Consider the following 19,701-nt stretch of genomic DNA (forward strand, 5'->3'; position numbering starts at 1 on the left):
AGGAGTGTTCATTTGATGTTTTAATATGTAGCTCTGAGTAAGCGATACGTGAAGACCTGGTGGCCAGATGCTGAAACAAAGCCCTGTTTGCTGTTTGCTTAAGGAAAGAGAATCACCTCCTACATAGTGTTCCAGAGGCATTGAGGGCTGCGGAAGACAAGGAAAGGACAGGTGTAAGACTGGAGAGAGGAGGTCTGACTCCAGGTGGGTCTTTGGGTTGGAATTGGGGAAAGTTTACAGTATTGTAAAGATGGAGTAGAAACAGATGGGCAGAGTTTCAAAGTAAAGAATAATTCATCTCTGTATCCATCAATCATCTCAAGAAGGGATAGTGAATGGGAAAACAATGAATGGATTTGAGGGGAGAATTTTTTAATTAAAATATAATTACATCGTTTCTCTCTCCCCTTTTACTTTCTGCAGTTTCTTCTGATTACCCCTCTTGCTCCCTCACAAAACCATAGTCTCTTTTTCTTTAATTGTTATTGCTATAAAGAAGAATAGAAACATCTATATAGCATAATAAAATGACCTTAAATTTATATCACTATACCAAAATCCATACCAATGTAAAAATTTGAGGTTAATATCTTTCTTTTTATCCTATAGTTCTATATCCATCCCCCAAACAATGATAAACATCCATAACTCACTGAATCACTAAAAACCACTCACCCCACCTCTTGGGAATGGAGGCATTGTATTCTCTAGACTGCTTCCTGTTGTCTGAGGGTGACGGTATTTTTAGGGAACCCTGAAAAAATTGAACTAATGGTCAAGTTCTGGGAAAACCAGTTGTAGCATTTGCTATCCAGTCTCAGACCTGTTCCCATGCAGAGGGATCAGTATATATGCCACCTGTCTTGTGGTTTATTTCTTTGTGTCTGTAGTCAAGATTTTCAGAAGATCTTCCCTGGTTAAACATGATCTCTATTAACATTGAAGGAATCCACAGCCTTTTGTTTCTACAGGAAACAAACCTCTTCCCCAATACAATACATTTTCTGACTTCCATTCCTAAATTGTCCAGGCTGGTTTAATTCAGCAGTCCCTTTTATAATATAGTGTCTCTCACCAGCTGTCATTCTCTCATCAGCATTCAAAAAGTTCAAAGTCAACACAACACCACACAGAATCAAGACTCCCTGTGTATTTCCCATCTTTATGTGACTTTTTTCTTTGTATATTACTTTACTCTCTCTTTAAAGACTTTGTTATTTATAAACTATTTTTCTATGACTGTCCATACCAATTTTTTATTTCTTAGGCCTATGCACACTTTAAAACACACTATAACCTGTTTAGACGTTTCTTCCATCTGAACCTGTCTTTTTTGTTTCTACTTAATGTGCTGGCTACTCAAATGCTCACTGTATGACAGGGTTGCTTAAAGGACCAGTAACTTTACATAGTTAAAGTAATATTCCACAACAGGAGGCCATCCCTTGGAAGGACTATTTCTCCAGATCTCGGCATTCCTTAGTTGCCTGTAGTTCTTTGACTAGAAATGGGCCCTGTGAGATTTTCCCCATCCATGTTAATGTATCTGTTGGTGTTGTCCTTGATCAGGTCCTGTTTAGGCAGTAGTATTGTTGAGGTATCATAGATGAAGATTCCCTGTCATGTCCAGGAGACAGCAGATCTCTGGTCTTCTTACAGTCTTTCTATCCACTCTTCAGAGACATTCCAGAGCCTTAAGTTCAGGAGTTATGCTAGAGATGTAGCAACTGGGATTGGACAAAATGAAGGAGCTCCTGAAATAACCAATACTCTATTTCACAATTTTAATTTCCTGGGCAGGCATTTCTTAGAAAATTAAAGTTCAGCCATGTTCATGTAAACAGAACACAGATAATCTGAGTGGCTAGACAGGGTTTGTTCTCATATAGTGGGCTTAACAATGTTTTATACTTCCATTTTCCAGCTCCAGTGTGAACTAGGATTTTATAAGAATGTGTTTCATCAAAGTTAACGTGATTTATGATGGTGTTTCTCTCACATGTTCTTCGTGCTTTTTTAAGCTTCTCATGGCCATTTCACACCAACTATATAGTGCTATCACAGCTTCCAGACATCAAAATTCAACTTTGCCTGCATATTAGACTCACCTGGAATATTTTAGTCTTGACACTCTCATTTCAGATCAACTAAGGCAAAGTACCTAGAATGGGTCAAGTAAGTCTCAGCTATTCCGGAAATTCCGGTGTGCGTATAATTTTAAAACCACTGCCTGAAGCAGAGCTAGAGAAATAAATCCATGGCTAAGGAAGAATAAGCCTTTGGGTAAATGTTGACAGTAACTTCTAATTGTGGACACTAGAGGGACTTTCTAGAGCTGCTAAACTTATTATTAATATTAACAATGATCTAAGTGTTACATGCAAGCACCTGCCCTTGAAACTCTGGATTGAAGTCCATCAAACTTTCAGGGAGCTGAAGCTTCATGCTAGCCACCTTTTATTATCTGTTCAACCAATTTCTCCTTCCTGCTTGCCACAGAGTTGTTCCTTTATTCAGCATTAGCACCCACCCAAACCTTCTTAAGTCTCTTCCTTACCCAGACAAGACCTCCTTGAATGTAGCCAACATTCCCAGAAGTTGGCAATGATGCACAAACATAAAATCTTGAAGTAGAATGCTACGTAACAGATCTTGATGGTGTGGGGAGTCCATTGGCCACCTCACCTATATGTAGCCAACCATACCCCCCCTACTTCCATGCTCCTGCTCGGCCTCTTCCTCGTCCTTCTCTCTTGAGAAAATGAAGTTCCTTCTATGACTTCTGCAGAGCATGCCATCCATTTCCATTTGAATTTCCATTCTTGGCTTTCAGATATTCTTGCAAAGACACCTTTAAACCTTTGAGGATGAATCATTTCTTCCAGAAATCCCCTTTTCATCTGGACTAGGCCCTTTAAGATTAAAAAAAAGTATTAGAGAAAAGATAACTGACATTCATAGAAACAGTGATCATCCTGATCTATTTTTGTGAACAGCTTAATCGATTTACACATTAATTAAAGTATTTTCAGTTCCTTGGTTCAGTTGGTATTAACCCTTTACCCACCAAGGCAGAGAAACATACACTACATGGGTGAAACATATTTCAGGAAGAATCAGTGTAGTTAAGGTCACAGACAGATACATGTCTCACAATTGAGTTATAGTACAGGAAAGGAACTGTATGTCCAATAAACTTAGTCTCCAGGTGTTTATTTCAGTTCACAGACATTAAGTTTGCTGTGGTTCATATTCTCAAAGAGTATGATGTTTGCAAAGGATCAGGCTTTTTCACTTTAGTTTATTACCATTTATGTTTATACGTGTGTGTATGTGTATGTACGTATGTGTGTTTCTTGATTATATTTTATCAAGGTTGACTATTCAGAAAACCAGAACAATGTGAATTACAGAATGGACTACTTCCCCTTACAAAACAAGTACCTGGATCAGCCTTCCTTCTGGGCACAATTAGAACTCAAACCTAAAACGGTATATAAAAAGTTCCATTGTAAACCCACAGATGATCTCTCATTAAAGGAGAGACTATCAGCCCAAAAAATGAGGTACCTGCTCTATCAGATGAATGTGAATTCCCCTTTTACAAATCCCAAGGTATAGTGAATGTTAGAAAATTTTCAAATGTCCCCAAAGTGAAGAGGCCACAAACCTGTATGTCAAATAGTTGTACAAGTGGGTTAATTTGAACTAGAAATAATCATGTCATTCCTCTTTATTCCAATCCTCAACCATGGACTGTAAAGAAAATTTACTATGTTTAACCTTGATGCATAGTGAAGGTAGAGAACAATAAATTACCACTGAGAACTTGTAACTCCAGTTATCTCAGATTTACTGCCTTAATCCACATTCCCTGGGTGGCTTGAAAAATGCCAAGCCAAGAATTTAATTGAGAGTGACCTCCAGAATAGTTGTACCAGCAGATGCTTGGTACAAACAAATGCATATCCTTTATAAAGAACGTATCTCTGTGCCAGACCCTAAGTAATTCTCATGAGTAAGATTCCAAGAATACAGAGCATCCAACAATAAAAATCAAGCAAATGTGCAAGGAAATACATCACCACGAGCAATAACTTAAACACAGAAAACACAAACCCATAAGGACTTCAGATCATGGCAGTTTCAGATGGAATACCTTTTAAAGTATGCATAATATGTTTAAAGAGATACACTATAGATTTGAAAACATGTGGATGAAATAATGATCTATGGAATGGCCTGCATATTTTTAGAGAACTAAACTGAATTCCTGTGAATGCTGTATAATGTTCCTTAAGACACCACACACACACACACACACACTCAGAAACACACAATTCCTACCTTACTTATCTGTAATAATAGTGCGCTTCTGCTATGCACACAAATAGACATTCTAGTCCTAAACTTAGACATGAGTACTAAGATATTTTCAGATGGAGTTCCATTTCATTTGGAATTACATGCTCTCAAAGATTGCTTTAAATTATTCTAGAAAATTTTGTTGAAAGTATGTAGTTTAAAAAAGATGAAATGATAATTATTAATATTGGATAATATGAAGGTTTTTAATACTATTATATTTATTATTGATTATGCATAATTTTATGAAATCACAAGTATATTTAGAAGCAGAGTGTATTTACCTAACTAACTTTGCCAAAGATACTGTGCTGTTTATTAAAGCCAACTTTTAAAATATAATTTTAAAATACATAATTATGTTAAGTATTTTTATATCATTTTACTGTAAATGTGATATACATACACATTTTCACAGGCTAGCACATTATGTTAAGTACATTTTACTGTACATGTGATATACATACACATTTTCTCAGGCTAACACAAACTATAACTAGATGTTATGTATGAAGAAATGAAATGGGAAGGCTGATAGAAAAGATCTATAAAAGATATCCAGGAAATCACACAGAAAAACAAAACAATAGTGATCACTAATGAAAAATAGACACATGGTAGCTTGATTAGTCTGGATAACATTTTTCACTGGAGTACTAAAAGGACAGGAGAAGGACAATTAACCAGCGACAGATTGTGAAGGGTTAGTGATGGAAAACTTCCAGAAATGAAGAAGCATACCAACTCAAGTCAAGGAGTTTTAGTCAGCCAGTGAAATGGTGATCACATGTGTCCAGTCCCTGAAACCCACAGGGGCAGGAAGGAGAGAACCAACTTCTACACACTCACGCTGTCCCCTGACCTTCACATGCACTGCGGTATGAGTGTACCTGCACTCGTAAATAGCCTCTCTGTCTCTCTGTCTGTCTCTCTCTCTCACACACACACACCTCTCTCTTTCTCTCTCTCTCTCTCTCTCTCTCTCTCTCTCTCTCTCTCACACACACACACACACACAAATAATAATAGTACTAATAATAATAGTAAGAAAACTTACCAAGCCCGAATAAGCTAATTAAGATGAAATCCATGCTTGGATGCAATACAATGAAACTAAAAATGGAATGAAAATATGGTGCATAAACAATAAAAACCAAAATGAAGAAACAGCCTTAGAAAGATGTGGGCAGCCAAGCCCCACTTCTCTAGAGCAACTATTTGAGGGCAGCTTTCTTTGATTTTGTTATTGTTGTTGTTTGTTTGTTTTTTGGTTTTTCAAGACAGGGTTTCTCTGTGTTGCCCTGGTTATGCTTGGGCTCTCTCTGTAGACCAGACTAGCCTCAAACTCACAGAGATCCGCCTGCCTCTGCTTCCCAAGTGCTGGGATTAAACCGCCCGGCGCTATTTTTTTCTTTATGTTTATATGTGTGTCTATGTGTAGTTATGTCATCATGAGCACGGTTGCCTTCAGGGGCCAGAAGAGGGAATAAGATCCTCTGAAGTTGAAATTACAGGCAATTGTAAGCTGCCTGGCATGAGTTCTGGGAACCAAACTCCAGAACTCTGCAAAAGCATAAAATATTCTGAATACTGATCTACCTTTCCAGCCTGAGAGCAACTTTCTTAGCAACGATCATGGGTGAGAGCCAGACAGTTCCAGAATGTTGAAGGGAAGTAGTTGGTAGCCTGGGAATCTAGGCTTATGGAAAACGTACCTAGGAAAGGAAGACAGGACCCCACATTTTCCAACATGTGAAATTTGTGAGTTCGTTGCAAGCAAAGCCTATAATAGCTGTTCTGTCTGAAAAACGGTCTCCAGACATCCAGAAAATGCTACTGAAACCACACCAAACTTCTGAGATGAGGTAGAGAAGAAATAAGTACTGGCTACCGAACTACACACAGACCAAGATAACCTTATTCAAGAATATAGTAAAACTTACACACATTTTCAGAAAACTAAATGGGCAACAACCTTAAAAAACAACACAATAACCAAGTTGAGTTTATTTCAGTTGATTTAACCCTTGAAAACCAGCATTCAGATTAATAGGGGAAAATAATCATGTGATTATCTCAAGAATTCCCGAAAGAGTACTTACTAAGATTCAATACCTGTTTCATCATTTAAATTATAAAAAGGTCAAAATTTCCTGTGCCAATTAATAATAGAAACTTCCTTAACTTGCTAAGCTATCTATAGAAACTTATAGTTAGTGGTGTATTTGATAGATAAAAATGTTGAATATCCCTTTAAAATTGCTTGTTATTGTTAATATAGTCATCATTATATGTGTGTTCACATGTATGATGGGTTTGTGCCATGGCATGTGCTCAGAGGCCAGAGAGCAACTAATTTACATAGACTCTGGGGATCAACTTAGTTCACCGGGTTCTGTGTAATAAGAGCATTTACCAACCAGTGATTTGTCCAGTCAGAACACTCCTTTTAAAATAATCAAAAGACAATAATGTCTGTTATCTCCTTTTAATTCTAAATTGTCTGGATGATATTTGCTAGTACAACATTTGGAAAAGAAAACCAGAAAACGATGATCAAAATTTTCTTTTTAAATGCCATTATTTGTAGTTGACACAGAACATAGAAACAGAAAAAATCCCCAAATATAGACTAGTTTATTAATAGAATTATTGAGAGGGTTTGGCAACACTGTCAGATTAAAACTAATGTAGAAAATTAACTACAAAGCTGGACATGGTGAAGCAAACCTTTAATCCCAGCACTCAGGAGGCAGAGGCAGATGAATCTCTGAGTTCTAGGCCAGCCTGGTCTACATAGTGAGTTCCAGGACAGCCAGGGTTAGAGACCTTGTTTCAAAAAAAACAAAAATCAAAAATAAAAAGACAACTACAGCTCAGTATCCCAGTGCTTTAGTTAGTTTTCTATCGCTGTGATGAAAATACTTGAGGAGGAAAGGGTTCATTTGACTCACACATCCAATAACCACGTAGCATGAAGGGAACTCAGGGCAGGAACCTGAGGTAGGAACTGAAACAGAGATCATAGGAAGACACTGCTTTCTGGTTTGCTCCTTGTGGCTTGCTCAGCCTGCTTTCTAATATCACCCAAGACCACCAGCCGGGGGTGGCATTACCACAGTGATCAATCAAAAAACGCCCCCCCACAGACTTACCTACAGGCAGCACCTCCTCAACTCAGATTTCCTCTTTCCGGCTATGTCCAGGTTTGACAAAACCAACCAGCACAACCAAATAGTTGGGACAAAAAAAAAAAAGCACCATAAAGAACCAAAACCAAATAAACCTCAGTTATTTGTGTCAACACACAGAAAACTCACAAGCATACTTATGAGAATAAGAGGCAAGCTGCAAAGTAAGAGACATTTTTGTTGTTCCTAATATTTGAAGACCAATAATGAGCACAGTTAATTCATTTACAACTGAGGAATATATGCTTGGGCGGTAATGGCAATAAAGATATAGGGAATGGTTGGCACAAAGAAAGAGTGTTGGTTACTTCTGGGAGAAGGCAGAGACAGGACAGTTCTGAAAAGGTCAAAGAGTAAATGCTTATGAAGACAGCATTTGGAAAATGTTAAATGCTTGTCTAAGAAAATGGGTGCCTTATTAGGGAAGTCCAGCCCACACACAGTCTACATTTCTTAGTGTCCACTATCTGCTTGTGCATGCAAATCTCTCTAGCACGAGGCTGAGAATACCTACTTACGAGCGCTCATCTATTCTCAGAGCTTCACTGGTTATCACTGTGTTTATGGCTTCCCCATCTCTACTGTCCTTGCTCCTGTCACCTGCGCCCATTGAATAGCTCCCAGACTCTGCCATTGGAGAGACCTACTGTTTACTGAAACTTTAGGCCTCATTGGATGCTGTGTATTGAGCTTATAAAATACTCTCCTGACGTCTCGTCTACACTGTCTGCTCCATGAGTTCATTTATGGCATTTGTTTTGCTGTTATTGATACCTTTCCAACATTTAAGTTCTACCCTAAGTCATATTAATATATATCTGACCATCTACCTGAAATATCAATTCTCTCATAAAAATTCCACCACTAGACTTATATTTTAGAATACGTTAGGCAATGTGGAAGATGAGTTCCAGGGTAGAACTAGAGAGAAAGTTAATAGATGAGACTCCTGAGCCCCAGTAGTTGGGAGGTGGAGCTCAAAGGGATTCCCAACTGAGCTCATAGAGTTGGTGTAGGTTAGAATAAGCAGCAGCTATTCCAGACCCTCTGTTCACAGCCCTAAGAGGAGCACCCTGGGGCTCTTTCTTGCCTCCAGAACTATCCATTTAATCTGCCGTTTTTATGGCGCTGTTATGGCAGCACTAGTCAAACACCGCTTGGCTGTCTGTTGCCTGCCATTCTTCAGATGCAGTCTCCTTTGCCTGGCTCACATTTGATCCTCACTGTGACCTCCTGTGGGAGGTGTTCTCCACAGCTGCTTTTACTGGGTAGGAGACCAGAAGCATTAGAGAGATTCAGGTGCCTGTGGGGGAAGGCGCCAAAAGTCAGTGGGTCAAGATTAGGAAAAGACACACATGGGCACAGCTTGTCAATAGTACAGTCGCAGAGTGGGATGGGGATGAATTATACAAAATGTGTTGTATCTATATGTTTAACAGAGTCTAGGAGTGTAGGGTGTGGCAACCATGGCTTATGACACTTGGTAAATCTCCTCCAGGGCCCATCAAGTTACTTCTGGGGGTTCTCTCCTTAGGTTAAGCCTCCCAAGAAGCTTTCTTTGGTAGTAATAGGGTTCACCACATTGTGAGATGTTGTGGGGCAGGAAGGAGACCAAATTGGAAGGAATGTGCAACTGGGAATTAATCAGTTAAAAGGTCAAAACTTAAAGTATGGGTTTTTTGTGTAGATGGATCCCACATGCGCTGAACTTTAAAAATCTCTGCATAAGGTTTTACTATAATCAAGTTCACCATAAAGAGGTTTCACTATGCAAATAATGGGTAAAGAAATGCAATCTCCATCCTGAGTTTTAAAAACACAATTAAAGTTGGTGCAGGCTCGATGAGCCTTGCCAAACCCTGCTTTAAATAACAGTTTGGAGAATCGCAAACTTCAATTACTTTTGGCAGTGCCTTGGCTTTCCATGAGGCACTATAGGTTATTAAATGCGTAGCTATTTCGTTTGCTAATGAATAGTTTATCCTACACTCAATTAGGCTAGTTTCCCTTCTGTTTTATTTTTCTTTCTCTCTCTCTCTTTTTTTGTCAATCACTCAAAGAATTGATGGTAATCAAGAGAAGGTGTTGAGGGCCATATTTTTCATCCAAGATACATCCTGATGATGTTTCCTAGAATAGAAATCTATCTGCCTTCCTCTTATACCCTTAATATATACCTTCCGTGCCAATAACGGCTATGATATAATAGTGAGAATAATTGCAGTTGTATGCTCTGCGCAACACCATTCAAAACCTTCTATTAACTGTTTGCATTTTTTCTCTTAACACCCTCATATAGTAGACAAGGAGGAGGGTTTTTGTTGTTGTTTTATTGTTGCTGGGTTTTTTGTTTGTTTGTGACCATTGCATCTCGGTGTTCAGTTCCTGTTTTCTCTTGTGCATGTGGCTAAAGAAAGGAGATCAGAGCAAACTGTAGCACTTCCCAGCATTTCTAATGGCCCAGATATCCAGGTTTGGTCAATTAGTCTGTTCAAATTAATTTTATTGTGTGCGCATGTGTGTGTGTGTGTGTGTGTGTGTGTGTGTGTGTGTGTGATAGAACACACGTAGAGGACAGAGGACAACTAGTGGGAATCAGTGTTTTCATTCTACAATGTGGGTTCCAGGGCATCAGGCTTGACAGCAAGTGTTCCGACCTACTGAGCCATCTTACTGGCTTTGTTGGGATTCTAACTCTACTTTAATTAGGAGAGATTTTGCCCTAAAGAATTTGATATTCACTGGCCTGGTGGTGTACATCTTTAATCCCAGCACTTGAGAGGCAGAGGCAGGTATAGCTCTAAGTTCAAAGCCAGCCTGGTCTACAGAGCACTCCAAGACATCTAGGGCTACACAGTGAAACCCTATCTTGGAAAACAAACAAACAAGAAAGATTTTGATCTTCATAGAGAAAAATCAAAATTAACCACATACCCTACTGACTTAATATACATGTACCTATGGAGCATTCTTCAGAAATGGACAAAGTTAACACCATCAGTAGCAAACATTTACCATCAAATAAGGGAAACTTTTTGCACAGTTTGACACAGGGTCTTGTCACGTAACCCAGGCTGGCTTCAAATTTTCATGTAGGCCAGGCTGGCCTTGATCTCACAATCCCCCTGCCTCACTATCCTGAATGCTCGAGTTACTTGTATGCTGCCACACCCAGCCCAAAGCCCTTGCTTATCTATCAAGCCCTTGCTCTTAAGCTCAAAGGTGAGGCACACTTCAGATCCCAAAGTACATCCAGACGTGTTTAATTCTAAAGCTTGTTGAGATTGGTGGCCAGGAGGCTCCAGCATTGTATGGAAGAGTGTAGGGGCCAGGAGACAAACACTCTGTCCAGCCCCTACAGAAGCCATAGATCATTGACGGTTCTCAACCTCACCAACATGGGACAACCCAGTCATCGTAAGAGCAAAACTGTTAAAAAACAAAAACAAACAAACAAACAAAAAACCTAGACAAAGAGCAGACCCAACTGGTGAGCCTCCCAGCCCGATTAGTATCACAGAGGAATGAGCACACCCTTTAGCTCCCACCTACCTAGCTACCTCTTCTCTCCAACTCTCCCTCTACCCTAAAGCACCTTTTGCGTCCTGTTTTGGACATTTGCTTCCAGGCAGAACTGGTTCAGATATTGGCTTACTTAGGGCAGAAGGGCAATACCTCAACTTGAACCTGGTACAAGTGGCCCCTGCCGCGGGCACCTTCTGGATTCTTCTGCTCTATTTCCATCCCTTCGCTTACTCTTACCACGGTTTCCGGTTGGGTCCCTCTGTTCCTGGACTGGAGCCACCTTTCCAGATGCTGAAGTACTCCATCCCCACGTAGAGAACAGGAGAACAGCCGGGTCTCACTACAACGAACCACTTAGCGCCCACTCAGTAAACTTCAGGCCGCTGCGGGCTTTGCCACGTGCCTGCTCTTCTGGCCTCTTCTCACGCAAGCCTGGGACTCGGAACAGCTGGCTTCCACATCCGGTAAACTGAGGCACACTGCCTCTGGGTGAGGGCCTACCAAGTAGCCAGCACAGTCAGTTCCCAGCATTTGGCACTTTTAACTAATCCTCACAGCAACCCGACGAAGTAGATATTATCCGTCATCCCCCTCCTCCCCAGCCCCCGCCACTCCCACCCCCGTGTGTGAAAGAAACTCAGAGAGGTCAAATCACCCATCGAAGGCTCTTAGCGTCAGTGTAGATTATGTTCCATGGTGAGAAGTCTGCATAAGTTGTTCGTGGCCCTGGGTTCAACCCCAAGCAGTCTAGAAACCATAATCATACTAAATATTAAAAGAGAAGTAACTCCCTGGTGAATCTGTCAGAGATAAATACAGGTTGCTAACCGGTCCCTTCCTGCCATTGCCTCTCTTCACGAAAGCCTCAGGTCTTGATGTGATGGAAGGAAATTTGCTGTCCACCCTGAGGGGTCCCTCTCCCACCCTGTGGGCTCTTTTCTTGTATTCAGATCCCAACTCTCTGCTGCCAAAGGCCTTCAGCTGTTTGTGGGGGGCTCCTTGTCTCACATTATCATTAATGGATCAGCCCTTTCGGAAGGCTTCCAGAGGCCTCTGCTGCCAGTAATAAAGGTTAGGCTGCTTGTTCCAGATTGCTGTGTGGAGGAGGAATTCTATTAGAGGGCTTTGCATCTGGAGTTTTATAATGGTGCCTTCAGGCAAAAAAAATTAAAATGAAACCACCAACCAACACCCCTCCAACACACACACACACACACACACACACACACACACACACAGAGGCACACATACGCGCAGTTCCAGCTTTCCCCACAGCAAGATTTCTGACTAGGTTAAATAGAATTCATTAATAAGCAGAGGGAAAATCACTCCAGGCAGTTTACTCTTGAAAATGTAAGCTGTTAAAACATTTTGTGGTTACTAGCAGTCTGAAAATCATGCATTTTCTCCAGTGTTTTGTGATTTCTCCGAGTCGGAGATCTTCATCTGGTGCAGGCAGGAAATCCTAAGGAGATGTTCAAGTCTGTCAGGCCACCTTCCCACACTGTTTCTAATGGAGACTTGCATGCAAGTTTGAAAGTCAAAGCCAGCATGTGTTTGGGAATCCCCCTGCTTTTAGTTGCCTGATGTTTCCTTGGGAAAACACAGCTTATTCTCAGAGGTGTGTGCTGTGGACATGAAATCCTTGGTTCCTGCTTAGGTACCAGATTGTGTAATTTTGGTCTCTTTTTAATCTCTCTCGCTCCCCCACACCTGTGCCTCTCTCTGACTCTTTTTCTTTCTTTCTCTCTTCTCATGTACACACACACACACACACACACACACACACACACACACACACACACACAGAGCTTCCTAGGATGGGGGTAGTGTTCTAGAAAGTGCCCAAAAAGAGACAGGACCCTGGGAGGAGGGGACCGTGGAGCCTCCTTTGTAGGGGGGTTCCCAACCTGTCTTTGTCTGAAAACTGGGCAGGCAGCCAGCCTCGGCCCAATGGATTGGCGTGCTTGGCCTCCAGCCCAGTGAGGGATCCGACTGTCATTTCCCCACCCCCAGTGAGGCAGGAGGCAAACTGAAAAAAAGGGACGAGGAGGAGAAAGCAGAGCTGAGTCTGGGAAAAGAGGGAGGAGGGGTGGCAGAGGAGACAGGGCTCAGCTGGGAGGTGGGGACCCGTGCAGTCCCTGGCCCCTTGTCAGCCCCCCTTTCCTCTGCTAGAATCCATTATGAAGGACCAGGAGGTAACAACTCCATCAGAGGGACACTACTGCAGCCGAGCAGCAAGGCTGTTGCTCTAACAATGAGACCCCGATAAGCATCAATCTTCCTTAAAGACCCTGAGAAGGGAGCCAACAGTTCGTGTCTTTGGGAGTGAAATCCATCATGTGGTGCTCCTCACGAGTGAGAGATGCTGGTCATCTTGGAACCCTTTGCCATTCACGCCTGCAAACAATTCCACCCACAATGTGCGTTCGCCTGTGCTCTTCCATTGGAGTATTAAACACTGACGAAAGAGAAACTCTTCCCCATGCTCACTCAAAAAAGCTAATCCCTACATGGGTAAGGTGTGTTCCCACTGGCAGGACACCAAGGTTACAAACATGGAGAAGCCAGCAAAATGACAGCTTCTGTGACCTCCAGGAGAAACAGGGACTGTAACGGTGATGCCCACTCCTCTTGGAATGGTCCTTTTCTCCTGCAAATTTTCTATATTGTATTAATGTCCGTAAATGTATTTCTTCAAGTTAACTTTGTGACACGCAGAAACCCTTCAAAGCCATCCAGCTCACTTACCCTTATTTTTACCGGGAGGGAAACCGGAAGCACAGGTGGAGAGTGCACTAGAACTCAGGGCAGGCAAACATCACCTCCATCCCCCTCCTCATGCCTCCTCTGCCGTGATCAACTGAGCAGATTGCCACTCAGGTGTGTATAAGTGGACATTTGTGTTAAAATAGCAAGAGCCAAATGCCAATGCATCTGTCTTTACCAGGACGCTGTCTGAACTGACGGGCGCAGTGGAACAGCATTGAAAACATTATCTCCAGGTTGATTGTGCCACAGAAATTAACCAAAGACGAGTCCGGCGCCCATTGTGGTGATCTCCTCTCTGGCCTCTGCTCTTTGTTCTGCATTCTTTCCGACAGAACTCCATTTCAGGAAGTCGTAAAGAGGTGATGTGCAATGGAAGCTAAGACTGTGATGGTTAACTTTAGCTGTTGGCAACGACCAGACTAGATGACGTCATGGATAGCCCAGGTGTCTAAGAGGCCAGCAGAATGGAGGGGAACTTCCTTCCCATTGCAAAACAGTCAGCAATGCTTGGACAATATGGTCCCCAACAACTCCCAATGGCTGCTTAGTGACTATTTGCATACAGTTCAAAACTCATATTTCTCTCTCCAAGAGTTTGACCCCCAGGGCAAGGATACATGGTTCAGTTGCTCCAAAGAGCTTTTGCTTGCTCATTCCAGGATCTCCAGAGCTCTCTTCTCATTTGTCAAGCAATGAACATTGCTCCATAAGTAATCAACTCCTGAGAGCAGTATTTCCTGCAGCCTGGGACCCTGAGTGAGGAGACACAGCAGGGTCCTGTGATGGCACCAGCAGCGGAAACCTTATCCTGGGCATTGTCCTGTAGTGTATCTCAGACTGACAGACATATGAAATGGTTTGCAGCAGCTAATGAAATGTGTTTGTTTAAACTATGATAATTAGCATTTCTACAGTGCTTACCATGTGACAGGCCTGTTTTAAATATTGGCATGTAAATACTGCTTATCTGTCCTCAGGACAGTCCTGTTGGGTAAAAGCCATTATGATCCCTAAGTGGAAAAAGCACAGAGATTTAAAAAGTGGTCTCCTGTTTCCAGTTTATTGATGACAAGTCGGAATCTTATTCCATAATTTGTAATAAAGGAGTTTTTTTCTTAAAATAGTATTTGCAGGTTGAAACCGACCATAGTAAAAACAAACAAACAAACAAGCCATAAAGCAGATCCACCAAAGACTGGACTTGGGAAACAGTTATTTCCTCTTCACCAAGAGATCTATTTTGCCCTTTCCCCACCTGGGGACCTGCTAGGCTTTTCTACCTTTTGCCTTGCTTCTTACACAGACCATACGGAGCTCGGGAAAGTGGGCAAGAATATTTTACAAAACCACGGGAAGAAAAACATATCCATAAGAGTACGAAGAAGACAGAAGCTATAGTTCAGAGAGGAGGGAGTGAACTTTTGTGTCTGAATTTTACCTCTAGAGACACTCGCTCTCCAGAAACCAGTGAGCCCCTAGCAACCAATGGACACATTGATTTGGCACTCCACCCCCCCATGCCAGCCAGTCCCAGCCAGCTGCGTCTAGGTTTCCAAAGCTTAAAAGAGACGGCCTGATAATGACCCATTCTATAGCAACAGACTCTTTTGTAGGCTTTCTTGTAAGGTTCTCAGCCCTTCAAATACCTTGTAGAGATATTTTTTACAAGAAAATGTATAATAAATCTCCCCTGGAAATGTACCCAGTTCATCCTGTGAATTGGGGGAAGAGTAGCTTTCGGATCAGTAGGTTTGGAGGGAACCTTTCCTCATTTGGAATGGACTCTGTTTCTCTGCTAGGAAACACTAGCCTCTCAGATCCTCTGGAGTTCAGGGCATAGGGTCTCGTATATTTTTATGGTAGTGCTACCTAGGCATGTGGAAGTAAGACAAACAGCAGAAAAAAAAGAGAGACTCCAATTTATGTCATTCAGAGCAACAGAGTAGGTGGTTGGTGCAGAGGGCAATGTTACCTTTGCTGGATAAGCAGCGTAAACCATGTGTCAGCCTGTCAGTTTCTGTCTGTGTTGTTACCTTGATTACCATGCCTTAGACAGGGAATCCAGGTTCCCCTCTCCTTGGACAACTCTCCCAGTCAGTGCAGAAGGCAGAGCTGCTTCCATGCTGGCTTTGGTCCTGGGCCTCTCAATACAGGAACAGAAACACAGCTCATCTTTGGCACGATCAAGAAATGTACATGCTTAGGCAATAGATGGCAGTGTTTGCACAAGTTTTAATACTGCAGTGGCTTTTAAGGGAAGCTTAGTGTTCAGCCTGTCAGTAGCTCGCCGTGATCGTATAGTGGTTAGTACTCTGCGTTGTGGCCGCAGCAACCTCGGTTCGAATCCGAGTCACGGCAGGAATGAGGAGGCTTTTGGAAGAGAAAAAAAAAAACGTGGCCACATGATGTATGGCACCCAAGCCACATTTTGCAAGCAGACAGAGAATAATGATCGTCAATAAAAACAGGAGCCAGCACAAATACTTTAAACTTTATGAAGATGAAATCCATGTAGTGGCTTTATTAATGCACCCGATCTTGCTGCGTGTGTTGTATGGGGATTTTTTCTATTTGCATTGACGGATAATATGATAAAACTGGAGTGTAGTGGGCATGTAATTATTATTAATTACAACTACTTAAGCTGTGCTTTGAGCAGACTCGTCAAGTCTGCTTGCTTTTGAGCCTTGCCAGGGCTATACAGTAATAACAGCCCTGAATTATTTGGAAAGATGTCAGCAGGAGATGTGGAAATCCTGTTTAACCAGGCATGAATTGTTGTTCGGAGGGTTTTTTTTCCAGGATGACAGAGAGAAAATGAACTGTCCCTTATCAGTAATTGCAGGAAACATTTTGTTTCTATGATATGAACTGGCTGTAATTTAACTTTCCTGCATCATTGGACAATGTAAGGAGCCAGTTGTTGTCCAGAATGAAAATCTCTGAAGTGGGCATTTGGGTCTGATAAAGGGCATATTATAAGTAGACAATAGGGCTCAAGTCATAAATAATGTCCATATATGGCAAAACTTTTTTAATGACATTTTCCAAAAGACTGGGGTTTGTATTGTAAGTGGCTAAATGTTGAATTAATGTGGGTGACATGGCTTTAATGGGCTTTTCTCTGGGACTTAAAAACATGAACAATCCAGCCTGAAAATGTCAACTGTAAGTGTATTATAATGAGGTTTTACTGCTCGCCAATTGTAACAGTCATGTTTTAAATAAGGCACCACTAGAAGATTCTATACTAATGCCCTGTTGCCAGTCTCTTCCATGACTTAGCAATAGAGTATAGAGTTTGTAGAACGCTAAAAAAAATTTTCAAATAAAAATAGACAGGGTTGATCAAGTTCTTTCAGAGCCAGTGAGTTCTTGCAAATAGTATTCCAGAAGAACTAGAATGAATACCTGATGGGGGAAGTCCTGTGTATGTGTAAATAAAGCACTGTTGGCCAATAGGGAAGCAAGATAGGTGGGACTAGGAGTCCAGGAGGACTCTGGGAAGGAGAAACACAGAGAGTCAAGATGTAATCGCGATAGGGATAAGAAGCCCGGAAACTTCTCCGGTAAGAGAAATACTTAGATTAACAATTATGGGATAAATACTTAAGTCAGATCTAGCCAGTAAGAAACAAGCAAGGCCAACAGCTTCATAATTAATATAGCCTCCTGTGTGTTTATTTGGGACTGATGCGGCTCTGGAACCAGGCTGGTGGGAAGGCTTCTCTCAAGGAAAAGGCTTCTCTTTACAAATACCATTTCTTCCTTTTCAAAGCTAGCAGTCACTGTTTGATGATGAACCTAAAAACATTGGGTTTGGAGCACCATGTTATGAAAGCAGGAACATGTGTTTATTTTTAAGACCCCTTCTCACTCTGAAACATCTTCCTGCTGGCTTCACGCCCTCTACTCCCACACCTTTGTCCATGCCTCCAAAGGCCCTAGCATAGTCTTGCCCTCAGGTGTGCACCGTCTTCTGTACCTGCCAGGACTAACGCATGATACCAAACTGCAGTTCTTCGGATAATACAGGAGCAGCCCATCCAGAGTTCTGTGTACTTTAGTAAGTGCCTGAAAGTGTGGTGAACTAACTGCTCATTGGAGGAAAGGTCTTGTATTCATCAGAATTCAGTGGTTACAAGTGACAGAAACTCAGCCTGTATACAAGAGGAGGCATGACAGAAGCATGACTTTAGGAAGGGAAACATGGCAGCAATGTGGCAAAAGCAGCTAGGAGGAACCGTTTGAACCAAAAGCAGGAAACAAGGAGAGCCACCTGGGAATGACACCTGACTTTTGAACCCTCAAAGCTCATCTCCAGTGACATTATTCTTCCTGAACCTAACCAAACAGGACCACCAACTGGGTACTGGGTCTTTAAATGCTGGAGAATATGGGGGGCATCTCATTCAAACCTCCACAATGGCTTTGTGGTAAATGAAAGCAATCGGGAATTAGCCTGGGTCTGACTTTGAGCCTAAACACAGAAACAGCATTTCAAAATCCCTCTTCGCTGTCCTCACCAGAAGGGGGCCTTCTGCTCTGCCAGTATAAACTGCCTAAGTGAGCCAAGTTGTCTACACCCTCACATGAAAAGAGAGGTAGATGACTGTGAAAAGACTAATGTACCCACAAATAAAAACCACTTAGCACATGGAAAGGCAATGCTGGGCCTAGTAGGTCTGCAGCAGTAACATCCACCCTCCCCTCCCATGATGACTTCCTGCCCTCTTGTGCCATATGGCCTCCTGTGGTAGAACCCCTAGAGTGAACTTCCGCTAGGAAAAGGGCTTCACATCACAGATTTCAAACTACAAACCAAGGGAAGCCCAAGTCGGCATCCCCAGGGTGACTGCATCCCTATACACGCTTGCAATCCCTGCTTTTGCCTCTTCTAGTGGGTTCCATGACTGAACACCATGAAAACCAATGGTTGCTTTCATCAGCCGCTTGTTAACATTAGAGCTCTTAGAGCTCTTTCTTGCTATTGTGAAAAGGTGTCAAGTGTTCACTCTTCAAAACAAATGTATGTCAAATTTGTTTTCAGAAATGTCAAAACCCAAATTTCTGAGAGGAAATGAATTCTCGTTTTTAATGACATTAACATGGAGACACGACCTGCTTTAATTTTTATAGAAGCATTTTACAAATATCAAAAAAGTCACCATTATTATTTCTGTATTTTCATACTCTATATTTTACTTTTGGGGGACAGTTTGTATTTTATTTAAAAGCCAGTGTTTGCTAGTGAAACATGTAATGTTTCAAAAACTACCTACCTCTCTAAAATGTCAGCTACAAGTAATTTCAGGGAAAATGAATTTTTAGCTTTGGTGATGAAATATTTGATACTTGATCCTGTTTGTGGTCAGGCAGCAGCAGCTTTGAAAGCTATAGTTTTTCAAGGCAGTGATGGGAAGCAGAGGTAGAGGCAGACAGATCTCTGTTGGTTGAGGACAGTCTGGTCTACAAAGTGAGTTCCAGGACAGCCAGAGCTACACGTGGAAACCCTGTCTTCAAAAAACCAAAATAACAATAATAATAATAATAATATAATACATTTTAAATTTCTAAAAAAGAAAAGAAAGGGAAGGCTACAGTTTTTAATTAAATAATGACATTCTTTCATTACTTTCCAGGAAGTCAACTACAGTGGCCAGAGAGTATTTGTTTGATTGATGTTAATCTGACTTTTAAAAAACGTTTTGTTATTTCTTCCATCGTATTCACCACCATCAACTCTTCCCAGATCTATGCTTCTACCTTCTTCCTTAATCCACCCAGCTCTATGTGTGTGTGTGGGTGCACACACGAGTGTATGTGTGTGTGTGAACCAATCAAGTTA

At 41.6% G+C, this 19,701-nt stretch overlaps 1 protein-coding gene and 1 non-coding gene across 6 annotated transcripts in view; both read left to right on the plus strand.

Moving 5' to 3' along the window:
- The window catches only part of Nfib (nuclear factor I B), a 412,093-nt gene that overhangs the window by 68,288 nt on the left and 324,104 nt on the right, over positions 1-19,701 (plus strand). The gene's annotated exons all lie outside the window — the stretch shown is intronic.
- Positions 16,140-16,211, plus strand: Trnah-gug. Its single transcript has one exon. It is a non-coding gene; the product is annotated as a tRNA-His (tRNA).

Source organism: Mesocricetus auratus, unplaced genomic scaffold (genome assembly GCF_017639785.1).
Source record: "Mesocricetus auratus isolate SY011 unplaced genomic scaffold, BCM_Maur_2.0 Super-Scaffold_100014, whole genome shotgun sequence".
Lineage (NCBI taxonomy): Eukaryota > Metazoa > Chordata > Mammalia > Rodentia > Cricetidae > Mesocricetus > Mesocricetus auratus.